Here is a 15089-nt window from a genome sequence, read left to right as displayed (position 1 = left end):
AATGAGGAGGATTTCAACCGGGACTGGCTGGACTGGATGTACACGTTCTCCAGAGCAGCAATTCTTCTGAGCATTGTATACTTCTATTCTTCCTTCAGTCGATTTGTCACGGTAATGGGAGCCATGCTGCTGGTTTATTTGTGAGTACAACAGTTGAGTCTAGCTGCAGATCTGAATGTGGAGTATGGTGTGCTAGTGTGTAAGCCATTTAAACTGAAAAGAAAATACTATTCAGATGCAGAAGTTTAGGCAGTGCTCCTTCACAGTATGGTGGGTGTGTGTATTCAAACAAGTAGAGAAGCTCATCTGAAAAAAGAAGTAATTCTCAAAACTTTTACAGTAAGTTGGATACCATTTATATCTGAAACACAGTGTTCTTAGATGTTGGTGATATTAAGGGATCAGTGCTGTAGAAATACAGAATTTGGGGAGGGAAGCTTAGAAAGTGGGGGTGAGAGGCAAGAAGTTCATATAGGTCAAGCATATGCTTGCATAGACTTAAAACTTGTATTTGTGCTTGGATATGAAGGAAGCTTGCAGAGCAAAGCTCATTTATGTTTAAAACATAACATGGGTTATGTGTAGTAAATTGTGTTTGGAAGAGTTAAGGTAGTGCTGCTGTAACAGTGGGTACTAGACCTCATAGAATTGCAGGGACATTTCTTTACAATGCATAATAAAGACCTAAGGACACTCTTTGTTTTACTAAGAAATAGCAGTACTGTTGTCATTTCCCTTTATGTAGGGAAATACCTTGGTGATGTAAATAGAAGTGGAAAACAGCAGTAATATTTGATATTTCAGACCGATCTCATTCACTAAGAGTTTCTTTATATTGTAGTCTGTTAGTCCTCATAAGGACTGTCCTGTATCTCATGCATATAGAATAGTTGAGATCAGAATATGGACACTTGAAAATGTAGGGAGAGGCTTATTTAATTTACAGTGGTAATGTGGTTCAAGCCTTAGATGAAGCTTACATTTTTTTTTTCCGCAGAAACACAACTTTAAAGATCAATTTTCAAAGGTAGCCTTAATTTTCATAGTAACATTAAGTGCTTATAAATGGGGAGGAGACCCAGTAAGAATATTCTACATATTTAATCACTTATTCATAGTAAATTATTCATCTTCCAGAACAGAGATGCATCTTCTGTGAACAGCACTTCTGAAACGTAAAAGCTAGCTCTTGGCAAGACCCTTCTTAATCCGGATATCAAAGAATAACCATTCAGTGTCTGAAATAAGAGTCGCAAAAAAACCCATAGAATCACAGACTGGTTTGGGTTGGAAGGGACCTGTTAAAGTTCCAGCTTTAGTTCCAACACCCTGCAGTGGGCAGGCGCAACTTCCACTATAGCAGGTTGTTCAAAGGCCTGTCCGACCTGCCCTTGAGCACTTGAACACATGTAGCCTCATTCATTTGAAAGTACTTGAAGAATGTACTGCAGTAGTTATCTGTAGCAAAAAAAAAACCCCACCTTTTTGTTCCTTTCAAAAGAGACCTTTTCAGCTGTTCTGTTTTCTTACATAGACACCAAGCTGGATGGTTCCCCTTTAGGCAAGAGGGAGGCCAGCACCAGGCAGCCAATAACATGGATGTGAATCATGATGGGCAACATGCAAATAACCCTGATCTTGAAGAGATTCTAAGAGCAGACATGTCTTCTGAGACTCCTATGTATTATATTGTAAAGTATGCTGTAATGCTTGGACAGAAGGTCAACTTATATGGAATGTAGTCAGTTTAACCGGAGAGGTTTCAGCTTGGTCCTCAGCGTTGTGTCTGCAGCTTAAATTCTGTATTTTTCTAGTTTGGCAATTACTGGTGATTTCTACTTCAATCACAAACTTTTCATGCTAGTTATTCTTCAGGAGGTTGTTCTGACAGAAGCTACTTAATGTAGGAAGATACTGTTGATGACCTTATGTCAGAGCTGCGAAAAGAAGCAAATGAATTGCTTCCATTTCCGTTTTTAAAGGAGCGACTTATGGATGATGGGATTGATGAAGACAGTGGAGAAGATGCAGGTGAAGATGCCAATACAGAGCAGCAGCCCGGATTCATGGCTTCTGCTTGGTCCTTTATCACAACCTTCTTCACTTCACTCATCCCTGAAGGGCCTCCACAAGTTGGCAATTAAAGAGGAAAAGGAACTTTGTCAGGCAGGCTCAGTAGCCACACATAGAAGTGGAGCAGATTCTAGAGAGCATTCTAAATACAGTGCAATTCCTGAATATTTACAATGTTACTTTTCTGATCCCAGTGTACAAAAATGTGTATGTGTTGTTTCCTTTCAGCTTTCTGATGCATTGATTATTTTAAGCACAAGTAGACTACTAAATGCTTTCTTTTAAGATTCTTCTTTTTCTGAAGAATAAAATGTAAAGATACTGGTCTTCCATGTTTTATTTTAATTTCAAATGTGTATTATACTGAGGCAAAAAGCTTGTACTTAATCTGCACCATTACCTCTTTAAAGAGCTGTTAAAAACATGAATGTCGACGGAACTTCCAAGTGCTCTCTATTCACCAGAATCATGTATCTTGTGACCTTGGGTTCATTTTATGCAGGGTGTGAATTCTCACCTGGGATTTTGAGTTGATATAATTCCTGGCAGAATGCTGTAAACACAGGGATTACTTGTTAATGATGTGTTGTCTTCATGTTGCAAAATACTAAGCCTCTTCTCTTACATTTAGAAAACTAAAAGCTTTCTCCTGAGGTTCTTCCGAAGTTCATTAAAGTTGGAGATGTCTGACAGCTCTTCAAAGACAATTGATAGTGATGGGATAAACCGTAAATGTTTGATACATACAGTACTTTTTAAGAAAAATATAGCTGCACAGGGGAAAAGAACATGTACATTAGGGTTTTTTAATAAAAACTGTCATGGTAATTCTTTTGGGCGTTTCTGTACATATTTGAATGCAAACGACTAAGTAGTGCATCATTAAGGATGAGCGTATGATTGGTTTGAGAGGGGAATAAAGATATGGTGGCAATCCAATTTATGCCATTTTTAGCCATTTGTAACCCTTTCATGTCCAAGTCTGTTTTAAGCCAGCGAAAGGGTGAGCGTGTGCTGCCACCGTGTGTCCAATCGGCGGTACTGCACGAAGCAGAGGAACAGCACCGGGAGACGCTCGGTGCTGCGATCACGTGGCCAGTATTCGGTACGGCACGGGGTGGAGAAAAGAGGCTGCTCTTTTGGCGATGAACCAATCAGAATGGTGGGCAGGCCGGGCTATGAGTGATTGACGGGAGCTTCAGCCAATGGCGGCAACGGAGAGGCGGCAACCTAACAGAGCGGAAAAGGGCGGGGCTGAGAGTGATTGACGGGAGCTACAGCCAATGGGGGCCGCGGAGGGGGGGGTGAAGAAAGGACAGAGGCGGGGTAAGGCTAAGAATGATTGACAGGAGCTCCAGCCAATGGGAGCAGCGGTAAAACACACCGGAAGCGGGGCGGGGCTAAGAGTGACTGAGGGGCGAACTAGCCAATGACCGCCGGGGAGGGGCGGTGGCAAAAAAGAGCGGGAAACAGGTTGGGCTAAGAGTGATTGACGGGAGCTCCAGCCAATGACCGCCGTGGGGGGGGGGGGGGGGGGTGGTGGCAAAACACAGCGGGTGAGGGGCGGGACTACACGAGAGTGACGTTCGTTCCAGCCAATGACCGCCGTGGGGAGGCGGTGGCAAAACAGACCGAAAAAAAGGGGGCGGGGCAAAGAGTGACTGACGGGCGCTCCAGCCAATGGCTGATGAGGGAGGTGGTGTTAAAGCGGAAGAGGGGTGGTGCCTGCTCGTGACTGACGGGCCCCGTCGGCCAATGGCGCCCGCCGGTTGCCTGAAATCCGCTCCCATTGCCGCTCTGCGGCTCCTGCCCTGCAATACCGGGTTTCGGCCACAGGATGGCAGCAGCCAGCCTTGCGCTGAGCCGCTCCTCCCCCCCGAATATCCATCACCTGCAGTACCAGCTCCTGGGCACTCGGTGGCAGCAGCGAGCCTTTTCGGTACCAAAGTAACTTTTTTTTTTCTTTCAGGCGTCCCATACCTAAAATGAGCTAAGAAATGGGCAAAAATGGGTTAGAAAAGGAAAAAAAAATGGTTTAAAACACGTTACAAATGGCCAAAGAAAGAATAGAAATGGCCCAAAATGGATTAAAATAGGTAAGAAGAGGGCAGAAATGGGTTACAAATGGGTAAAGATGGCTTAAAACGGGTTAGAAGTGGGCAAATACAGGACAGAAATGGCCATAAACTGTTCAGAAATAGCCAAAAAAAAGCTTTAAATGGGTTAGAAATGGGAAAATGGGTTAGAAATAGCAAAAAATGGCTTAAAACTGGTGAGAAATGGGCAAAAACGGGATAGAAATGGCCATAAATTGTTTAGAAACAGACAAAAATGGATTAAAATAGGATAAAAATGGGGGGAAATGGCTTAGAAACAGGGAAAATGGCTTCAAACAGGTACGAAATGGGCAAAAATGTGCTTGAACTGTCAAAAATTGAGTTAGAAATGAAGAAAAATGGTTTAGAAATGGCCAAAATGACTTAAAACAGGTTAGAATTGGACATAAAAGGGTTACAAATGGCTAAAAATGGCATAAATTGGGTTAGAAGTGGCCCAAAATGGGTTAGAAATGGTCAAAAATGGCTTTAAACTGGGGACAAATGGGCAAAAATGGGCTAGAAAAAAAGTGGGTTAAACCGAGTTAGAAATGGGCCAAAAAGAGGTGGAAATTGAAAAAAATGGCTTTAAATGGGACAGAAGTGGACAAAATCGGGTCAGAAGTGGCAAAAAGACTTTAGAAATAGCAAATAAAAGCTTACAACGGTTTAGAAGTAGGCATAAATACACTAGAAATAGCCAAAAAGGGTTAAAATGGGTTAGAATTTGGGAAAAATGGGTTGGAAATGGCCAAAACCAGTTTCAAAATACAAAAAAAAAAAAAAAACAAACCATTAAAATGGGCTAGAAATGGGGAAAAATGTGCATAAAATGGCATAAATGGGTTAGAAGTGGCCAACATTGGGTTAGAAACTGGAAAAAAAGGTTCAAAACGGGTTAGAAATAGCCAAAAAAAATGGCTTAAACTCATAAGAAATGGGCAAAAATGGGATAGAAATGGCCATAAATGGCTCCTTTGCTCCTTTCCCTCCTTCCTTTTTTCCCCTCCCTCCTTCCCTCCCTCTCCTTTCTCCAAAACCCGAGGAAAGCTGCCCCCAGCAGCAGCTATCACTTCTATATAAAAAGACACATCAGGGGTTTTTGGTGTCATCTTCCCTATCTTCCACCTATGTCTGCCAGAATTAACACAACCTGTTTTTGGAGGGAGAAATTTTAATTTTTATTAAAATAATTTTTATATACATTTTCTTTGTGTCTCATATTGTTTTTAATAAGCAGCACGGTTTTAGGAGTCACAAACGATATGTCTCCCGTGTTACCTCTCAAAATCGGCCTGCGGCTGAGACACTGTAAAATTCCTGCCACTTTTAGAAGAAACCCTATGCCTTTTTGCTAACCAAAAAGGGCCAAGCTGCTATTTAATTGATATATCATTACTTCTGGCAGACATATAAGAGAGTTTTACATAAACCTCAGCATTCACAGCTTTTAAGCCTCTCCAGAACTTTCACTCGCTTCCATCATAGACTCGAGCACTGTGTGCTGAGTCTGGCTCATCTCATTCAGAGATGAATCAAGTAGCTACTCACATTATTAAAATGGCTTTTTTCATAGACTCACAGAACGGTTTGGGTTGGAAGGGATGTTAAAGATCATCTAATTCCAACCCCCTACCACAGGCAGGGACAATTTCATCCAAGTTCTTCAAACTACCCCAAAACCAGTATCTCACTGCACAGCTAAAACACACATAGGAACATATTACAGACCTGAAGTTGTAACTCTGAGAGAGATACCAACTCAGGAGAAATCTGTCAGCAGGAAAACACTGTCAGATGCCTATTAACTGAAATAATGTCCTATATAATGTTTACTAAGTTAAAGCCATAGTGGGATCCATTACCATAGTTCTTCTCCTCTGTATGTCCTTTACAGAGTGTGTAAGTGTAAGCAATTTTCTCAGGACTGGGATTTCATGAAGCATACACTCCGAAGTTAGGATTCATGTAATGGAGAAGCACTTGTCCCATTGCCCCCGAAGGCTCCACTCCCCATTTCCTGCTCCTTCCTTTCTGAATGCCCTTTGGACAGTGGCTTCCTCACGTTTTTTCCCCATTAGAAAACTAAATGGGAAAAGAAAGAAGCAGCAAAGAGCTGGTATCAAACACTAGCTTCTGGTTTGCTTCCTGCAGAGCCGCGAGCTTCCTGACAGTGACAAGGGCATAAACGGTGCCTAATACTTACTTTTTAAAAGGCAGAAGGTGAGGGGAAAAAAAACAAACTGTCTTTACAATTCTGTTTCATAAAGCACTAAAGATTTTTCAGAGGAAACACTGATGCAACATCTTTCCTTCCTGAGCAGCTATTTCCATGCAGAAGTGTTCTGTTGAGATCAAGGGATTCATTTAACTCTCCTGTGGAGGCAGTGCTCTCACAGGAGAATGAATAATTGGTATATAAACTCTGAAAATCCTGAAAGATACAGCGAGGCCGTGAGAGGCCCGAGGAAGCCTAAACAAGCAAGATAAGAAGCAGCTGGATTTCACCGAGTTAATGAGAACTGTGGACTGTTGGCAAGCTTTGGAGGTCAAGTTCCCACACCTGTGCTTAACCAATTATATGCTAGTTGCAAAGGGTCTTCAAGACATGCATCCAATCATAATATGCCAAATCACTGTAAGTGCATGCAAGAAAGGGGTTAAGGCTTTGTAATAAATGGCTTTTTGTCTGATCATATTGATCTCTGACCGAGTCCATATATATTCTGCGGCACTCTCCCAACTCAGAATTTAAACCAGAAACAAGCAAAGCAAGCCGTTCAGCAGGTATCCCAGGGAAGGTGTGCTTACAGCTGCCTCCCAGACCTCTCAGTCTCCTCTCTACTGGCACTGGGTAAACACCAGAAATAAAACCCCAAAAGTCCTTTCCAAACCATTCTATAATTCTATGAAATCCCTGCCCAGCACCCCCCCCCCCCCCCCCCCCCCCCCCTTGCAGACCCAGAATCAGGGGTTTTGGAGTATTTCTGGGCCAACAGAGCGGCTCCAGCTCCACAAGCACAGCCCATCATGGAAAGGTCATTTTGGGGGAATCAGCCCTAAATCAAGCTGTTACCCTCCTTTTTTTGGAGGGGCCTCCATCCTCTACTCATCTGCTCCTCTGCCGAGTCATGGGCCCCCACAGTGACACTGGGGTGCCCCAAATGACACCATCCATCCCCAGATTCCCACACATCACCCTTTTTATTCTACCACCCAAAAAACACTTGCAAAAAATGAAAAAAAAAGTCCCAAGGAGCAGCTCGCTACTTCATTACTTTCATAACTGCGGTTTACACAGGTACATGCACCCCTAAGAAAAGGGGGGGCTCTGCTCGAAAGAAACAACAGGGACAGCACCCACAGCCCCTGTCCCACAGGTTATGGGGGATGGTACCATGGCTCTTGCTCAGGTTCTGCTCTGTGACATTCCCCCTCCACTCCCATGCTGGGGTGGGCACCTCAGTGCACAATGTCCCCAGTCCCTGTGGGCTGGGGGGTATCTGTTGAGCAACACAAAATGCCTGCAACAAGTCACATGAAAAACAGAAATCCCAAATGATGTTTCAGCATGTTAAAAAAAGAAAAAGCACAGAAGAACATACACAGATGCAATCAAAGGGAGATGATCTAACAATAGGTGAGGTGAGAGACCCCCACATGGTTTTACTTGGCAGGAGGAGTGGGAAGGAAGGAGATCAAATCCCCAGTGGTGCAATGCATCAGGCTGCTAAAAAGGACTGGTAGATTTGCCAATGCTTTTGGCTGTCCCAAAGCACGCAGAGAGGAGCAGGTTTTTATGCTGTCTCAACTGTTAAAACTGAAAACCGCAAAATCAAGTGATGCCATCAACTTCTGGGAGTTGCACTATGCTTGTGTCTTTGGAAGGAAATGGACCTTCTTTCTTTGCAGAAGGTGAAAAGTCCTCTTGCTGATGAGTTTACTACCTAGAATAGCAAGAAGGGACGCGAGGTACAGCAGAACGGATGTGAGGTACAGCAGAAGGGATCTGAAGATCCCCTCTGATGGAGAGTTCCACAAATGCAATTTCTTCGAGAAAGTTTTCTCTTCCAGAAACCTCTTTCCAACTGAAGTAAAAATTCACACATCGTAGGGTAAGGAAAAAGGACACCACTGAAGCAACAACTCACCAAAAAACACATCCAGAGTCATCATCCCTGCTCACAAGGCTGCCAGTGCTTCTCCGGAAAGTCTGGAAAACACACAGAAGCAATACCAATTTAACCCCTTGGGTGCATGGCTCCTCTGCAACCTTGGTTGCTTCTAGTACAGACACTAGTGCCTTAGAGCAAGGTTCGCAAGTACTACTGCAAGCTCTTTTAAAAGCGTTATGTACTGAAAAAGCAGAAAACTTTGATTGTAGATGATGTCAACTGCTTTGTCCCTATCCTGTAGCTCCAGCAAATTGGTCAGGCAGGATTTTCCCTTACTGAAGCCATGTTCGCTGTCACCAACCACCTTGTTGTTTTTAATGTGCCTTAGCATGCTTTCCAGGAGAATCTGCTCCATAATCCTGCAAGGCACAGAGGTGAGACTGACTGCTCTGTACTTTCTGAATGAGAGAAACAATGTGCCAGCAGCTGGAGTCCAGCACAGACCATAAGGACCAGCTGGTGCCCACAGCAGGAGCAAGCAAGGGGTGTCTGCCAGTGTGTGGTCACTAGCCAATGCACAGCCCGCTCAGCCCAGGCCTAGCTCGAGTGGCTTGTGATCCTGGCACTTGTGTATGAATGGCGAGCACTGAAGGAGCTGTCAGAGACCAGGACATTTGTTTGCATAGGTCTGTGTCTCTGTGTGGGGAGAAGGCAGGGAGGGCAAGACTCCAGTGCCAGGTACTGGGTGGACAGACCGCGTGTCTAAGCACTGTTGCCTGAAGGATCCACAGCAAGAGGGGAGTATCAGTATCCAGAGTGGGACTGTGAGCCTTGGGCTCGTGTGCCCAGGTGCCAGCAGCTGGGGACACCTGGGGACCAGCTACTGGGTAAACTGTGTCTCAGGCCAGCTGCCAGTGGGTTGACACCATGTGTGCGAAGCAGGGGGTGCTGAGACAGACTGAGTGTCTAAGCCCAGCTGCTGGAGGGACTCGCCACCTATATATGCTAACAGGCCTTCATCCTGATCAGCCAGAGATGGGAACAGGATGAGGCCATTAGTGCTATTTGTATTTTTATGAGCGCTGAATGTTGCTTCCTGTGTTGGTCTGTGTGGCTTGCCAAATGTTCTCCAGCCCCATCACTAGCTAGACCCAGAGGCATGGAGTTGCAGCAGCTTGCATAATAGATTTTACGTGCTGCTTCTATTAACCCTCTTGTATTTCACATACAAATTCTTAAACCGTAGACATGAGTGGCACATAAAGCCTTTCCACCAAAGCACTGCATTAACCACTAGCTTTCTTCTCCTGCAGGCATTCAGCCCACCAGCTCTGGGCAGACAGACCTCATTCTTTTACGTGACTACCTTTTAGTAGGTAATGTGAATTTTCAGCCTGTTTCCACCATGCCCACCTTAACGCTATGGTGATGCAGGGGTTAAATGTGACTCAGAATATTAGTGTCTGCACGTTGCTGGCTCCATGCAGAACACAGCTGACCTGCTTACAAGAACCAGGGTTTTCTTAATACTCTAACTTAGCCCTACAAAGAATCCTTTCCTCTTCTTTCATCTGCCTTTAGTTCCCACAGGCCTCCATTATGAAGGTTTCAATCGAATGCTGTTGACATATACTTGAATTCAAATATTTGTGCTATTCATACTGAAATGCTCATTCAGCTAACTGCTTGGCTGTGTCAGGGTTCTTTTGATCAAACTGAATAAAAGACATTACCAGGTATTCTGCATAGCCCCAGGTCACACAAAGGAATTCACCAGCACAGGGACCACATGCATCCTACAGTGTACATCCTGTCGACGGTCCCAGCAGATAGAAGGAAATATTCTGCCAGGGCAGGTCTTTGTCTGACTTTAGAAGCTTTTAAGGGCACTGTTTAAGTGGAAGGCAGAGAGAGGTAGGCAAGTGTATCCAAGTAAGATGATTCTTGTGATCCAGAGAGTGAAGTGCAGGCTGCACACAAACACATTACTCTTTCATTGTGAATGTTTGACTTTTGTCCTCTTTCCTGAGGACTGTAGATAAATTTGGTGTTCTCTTCAACTCTCATTACCCTCCTCAGTGATAGCTCAGTGACAGGAACCCCACTGTCCTTCTCAGACTCTTTGCTATGCCTGAGCAATGCATTATGCTAGAGCCTGCTGATATTACACTTTGGCTGCTTTTCTGGCCAGAGTAATGCAGAAAGAGATTCTGCTTGCTCGCCTTTCCGCCCCACGGTTGCACATGTCTTTTGATTCTTCTTGTGCTGTTACTCCCGTATCCACGCTTTATAAGTCACTCACCTTCCTGGCACCTTCAGCCACCCCTGTTACATGCCACTTTTCCCACTGTAAAAGTCACCTTTTGGTGCAAAGCCTTTTTGCTGTGTACGGTTCCCTTCCAGCTCCAAAAGTCACATTACATCAAAAGAGGGCACTCTGGCACCAGGGTCGCAAACCTGCATGGGTGATGTTAGTACAACAAATGGTCTGGAGTTGAAGAGCTCTGATCAATAACTGTTCATCAGTGGGTAGTTAATTCTCTGGTTTAGCAACTGTCTGCCTATGTTAAGAAGCCTTCTTGATAAATGGATGGCAAAGACATGCTCCTCAGGGGAGTGTCCTTCCTTCAAGTTGCTTTAAACTGTCTACCACTCAAGCAGAAATTAGCATTTCCATCTGTGGCTAGGACACATTCAGCCTGTCTCATCCTTCTCTGCTGCTTCCTCTGCTTCCTCCTGCTCAGCAGTGCCAGCAGATGGATGGGGAGGACAGCCCAATGAACTCCAACATGGAACTTAAAACTAACCTGTCAGTGAGTGAGGAGTGCCGCTTTTAACCTAACTAATTGCCTGGCCCCACAGTCAGTGTAATGCCACAAAGATGGAAGCACATGACAGCTGTCAAGGAGTGTGCCACTGCTGCCAAGCATGGCATAACAGCATGGTGAAGCCCTGCCTGCGCTCCTCCCTCAAAGTGTGTGTGCTGTGGACCTCCAAGGACAGGTCCAGGCTGACCCTGCTGTGCTTTCATCTCTCTTGGGCAACATGAGAGATTTGCTTGAGACCCCCGTGGCCCAGCCCATTGCCTGAGAGCTCTGCTGGCCTTTTACCCTACATACACCTTTTCCTCATTTCTCTCCTTATGTCTGCCCCGTATGTCCAGATTCTGCTGCTACTTTTTATTCCATTCTCACTGAGGAACAATAATGTGTTTGAACTCACTTAGTTCACCCTTATGTTTTTTTCATTGTGATTCTTGCTATTCATACTTAGTGCTTCCTTTGATCTTCCTAAGCCTTCTGCCTGAGCACAGGTACCCATCAGAGATCACATCCGTGTGCCCTACTTCAGACTGTGGCAAATCAGGTTTGGGATCAACATTCAGACTAAGCTCAGTTTTTCACTGAGCCGCTATCAACAGCCACTCAGTTTTACTCCTGGGTTAACCACATACAACTTGCTCTTTTGGGGATCAGGCTCCCTATCTGCTCTTCACAGCTGATACTCCCCAGAATAAAAGGAGCAGAAGCTGAGCCCTTCAGGTGACTCCTACGATGATGGTATTCTGTAGCAAGGGATACATCTTGGAGAGAGAACTCCTGTTCCCTCGTCTCTGCTTCTAGTATTATATTATTTTATTAAATAAACATACAATTTTCTCCTAGAAAGACATGGTGTAATGATTTAAAATGCACATACTTCCTGGAAATGAAGACAGAATTCGACTGGCTATCTCACTTCTTCAGCATATGCTTCAATCACTGGACTAATATGGACCTGGAGGAAAATCCTGTTGGATATTAGCAAAAGCTCAGGTTTAATGGTGTACATTACACTTAGAAAACTCCCTGGACCAGGGTCTCCATGTGTCATAGGGAAACACTGATTACTTAGATAATGATTGGAATTGAGCTAGCTCTTCCTAAGCCACCCACACTGTTCTTAATCTAGCTGACCTAGAACAGAATCAGGACTTCATGGTATGTTCTCATGGCAGAATAAGACAAACCCAGAGCACTAGCATAGCTTTTGGACCCCAGACACTCACACTCCATAAGTGCTAGCACAGTTTTTGGCCCTGCTAAATAGTTTATGAGAGGGCTTATGGTATTTGTAAAACACTGTCATGTCATGTTACCACATTTAATGCTTGCATTGAAAACACAGTAATTTCCTTATAATTATGTAAGGGAAGTGTCCCTATGGAGGTGGGTAAACAGTGGAACAGGGGCCCAGAAAAGTTGTGGGAACTCTGTCCTTGGAGACACCCAAAATGTAAAGGCCCTGGACAAAGCTGCGAGCAAGCTGATGTGACTGTGCCTCCCTTGAGGGGACTAGAGCCCTCCAGAGACCCTGTGCCCATGTGTGTGACTGATTTTTTACTTTGGGGAGTGCTGCAGCCACACAATAAACTATAGCATGCACATGCCCAGCAGACTGGAAATTGCTCTCCAGTCTCTGGAGATTACCATTTCTCCAATGCATTTCAGATATCCTATGACATGAGTTGTAAATGAAAGGAGAGAAAAGAGAGAGAATTAAAGATCAAGGATCAGATGTTAAACCCTGCCTGCTCAGTTGCTGGTATTGAACCAGTTTGTAACTGTGCATTCACCATTACCAGCAGACATTCTTTGTGCCAGTGTATCCAGCATGGTCAAACGAGTCTAAGGTGGTTTCTGTTTGACAATACTTAGAACTCAGTAGTTCTTGCAAATAAATCGCACCAGACATAGAGAGGCAAGCCTCCAGCTAGACTTCACATGACCATGAAGTACAGGATGAGATCTTACGTTAGCAATACTAACCAAGCAATGAGGTCAGTATAGGATAATGGGGAAAACTGAACTTTGCTACAACTAAATGTCATGTTGATAAATGCAATTTCGCTGGTTTTTATAAACAAAATTAAACTTAATTTGCTTCACAGTAGCTAATGTGCCGTTAATTCAAAACCCACAAAATAACTCACTGGACACAGTTAATAGTCAGCAGACCACATAGGCCAGGCTTTGAAAGCATTTAATATTCACTGAAGTGCTGCTTGTATCCAATTATAACTCTCTGCTTGCCATCTTAATAATTTAAATCTGTCCACTCTTTAGAGAGAAAAAAATGCACTAATCAAAGACATGAATGCACCTTTTGCTTTTGACAGCATTAAATTAAAACTAAATGGTAGATCTTGAATGAGTTACTCCGCAAGAAAAAAGGCATTAATGAGGTAATTTCATTATAGAGGCTCATCCAAGCCTATGTGAAAACAAGGGAAGTAAATGGAGAGGAAAGCCGCCGAGGAAATTAGGGTTCCTTCCACACTAATTAATGTTTTGGGGCATTTAGTACAGGCACCAAATTAACTGCTCCAAAGAACTTCACTGAAAAAAAAAAAAAAATACATTGTTGCCCTGCCATGTAATTAGAAGACAGTACAAGCAGAACACTTAATGAGGATAAAGCCAGCCTTTAACTTATTCTGCCCAGCTTCTGAAAACATGCCATTGTGAAGGCCTAAGTTTAAGGAAGCACTAAGCGTACAATATAGGATTGTTTAGGTCCTTCTGTTCGATGAGCTGTAAACAGGTAGCCCTGAATGAGAGACTCTGAGACTCCTGGGAGGCCCGGCTTCCCAGAAAGAAAAAGGTCTTAAATGCATCCAGAGAGAAGGAGAGAAGGTGAATAGCCCCGGCACAGCCAGCGCAGTGAATGCTCACCGCTGTCTTAAGTGATTACATGATGTTGTGCCACCCCCTCTCATTGAGTTATCTTTACACTGCTTTTGTCTCCTCTAATTGGAGCTGATGAGGTGCTAATTGGTTGCTTTTTTAAAAAAGCACTGCTTAAGCACTGGCAACCAGAGTGAGGCAGCGTGAGCAGAGTTAATGAGGCCTCGGAGAGCAAAACCCCCCAGAAACCCCTGACCAGCCTCAAACCCACCAAACCACTGTGTACACACACACATATACAGGCATGCCTTCCTGTTGGTACAAACAAAAACGCGAAGGGAAATAACTGAATGTAAGTACACGGCCGTGAGGATGCGAGTTTGTGAAAAAAAGGGGCAATACCAACAATAAATACATCAATGTCCACTGCTTTGGCTGGCACTCTTGGACCTCAGACTGCTGCCTGTGCCCCACGCTGCCTGCACACCCCACTGCCCGCACACCCCGCCGGCCATGGCAGAGGGCTCGAAATAGTTGATCTTAAGGTCCTTTCCAATCCAAACCATTCTATGCCTCTATAAAGGCAGACGAGTAGGTTCAATTACCCCATCCCTGGCAGTGTTCAAGGCCAGGTTGGACAGGCCTTTGAGCAACCTGGGCTAGTGGAAGGTGTCCCTGGCCTTGGCAGGGGGTTGGAACTAGATGAGCTTTAAGGTCCCTTCTAACCCCAAATATTCTATGATTCTGTGATTTTATGAATCATCTCACCCCATCTTGCTGCTCACAGGCGAGCCGCTTGCTGTGGCCCCCTTCACAGCTCTGAGGAGCGCCAGCGTTTTCTGGGTGTGATGGCCGGACCTTGCTACGCCGCCTGCCACCCGCTGCAGTGATGTGGCACCACAGCCATGAGGCAGATGACACTGAGGTGGCAGCAATGCCCGACAGCTCTGCCCTGCAGGCTGCACCCTGTGAAAGCACAGCCTCACTGGGCTGGAAAGGTTCAAAGTAATTTCATAAATATCTTTGCTTTTAAATTGGGATACAAGCAACACACACAGCGTAAACACAGAATCACAGAACTGACTGTTAAATACAGTCTTTTGTCCTTTCTGGCTTTGTTTACATGTAGTCACAGAGAC

This window comes from Pezoporus flaviventris, unplaced genomic scaffold (genome assembly GCF_033815535.1).
Source record: "Pezoporus flaviventris isolate CSIRO_AGI_PZ_B2104156 unplaced genomic scaffold, CSIRO_AGI_Pfla_v1 ptg000132l, whole genome shotgun sequence".
Classification (NCBI taxonomy): Eukaryota; Metazoa; Chordata; class Aves; order Psittaciformes; family Psittacidae; genus Pezoporus; species Pezoporus flaviventris.
Note: the sequence above shows the minus strand (reverse complement) of the source record.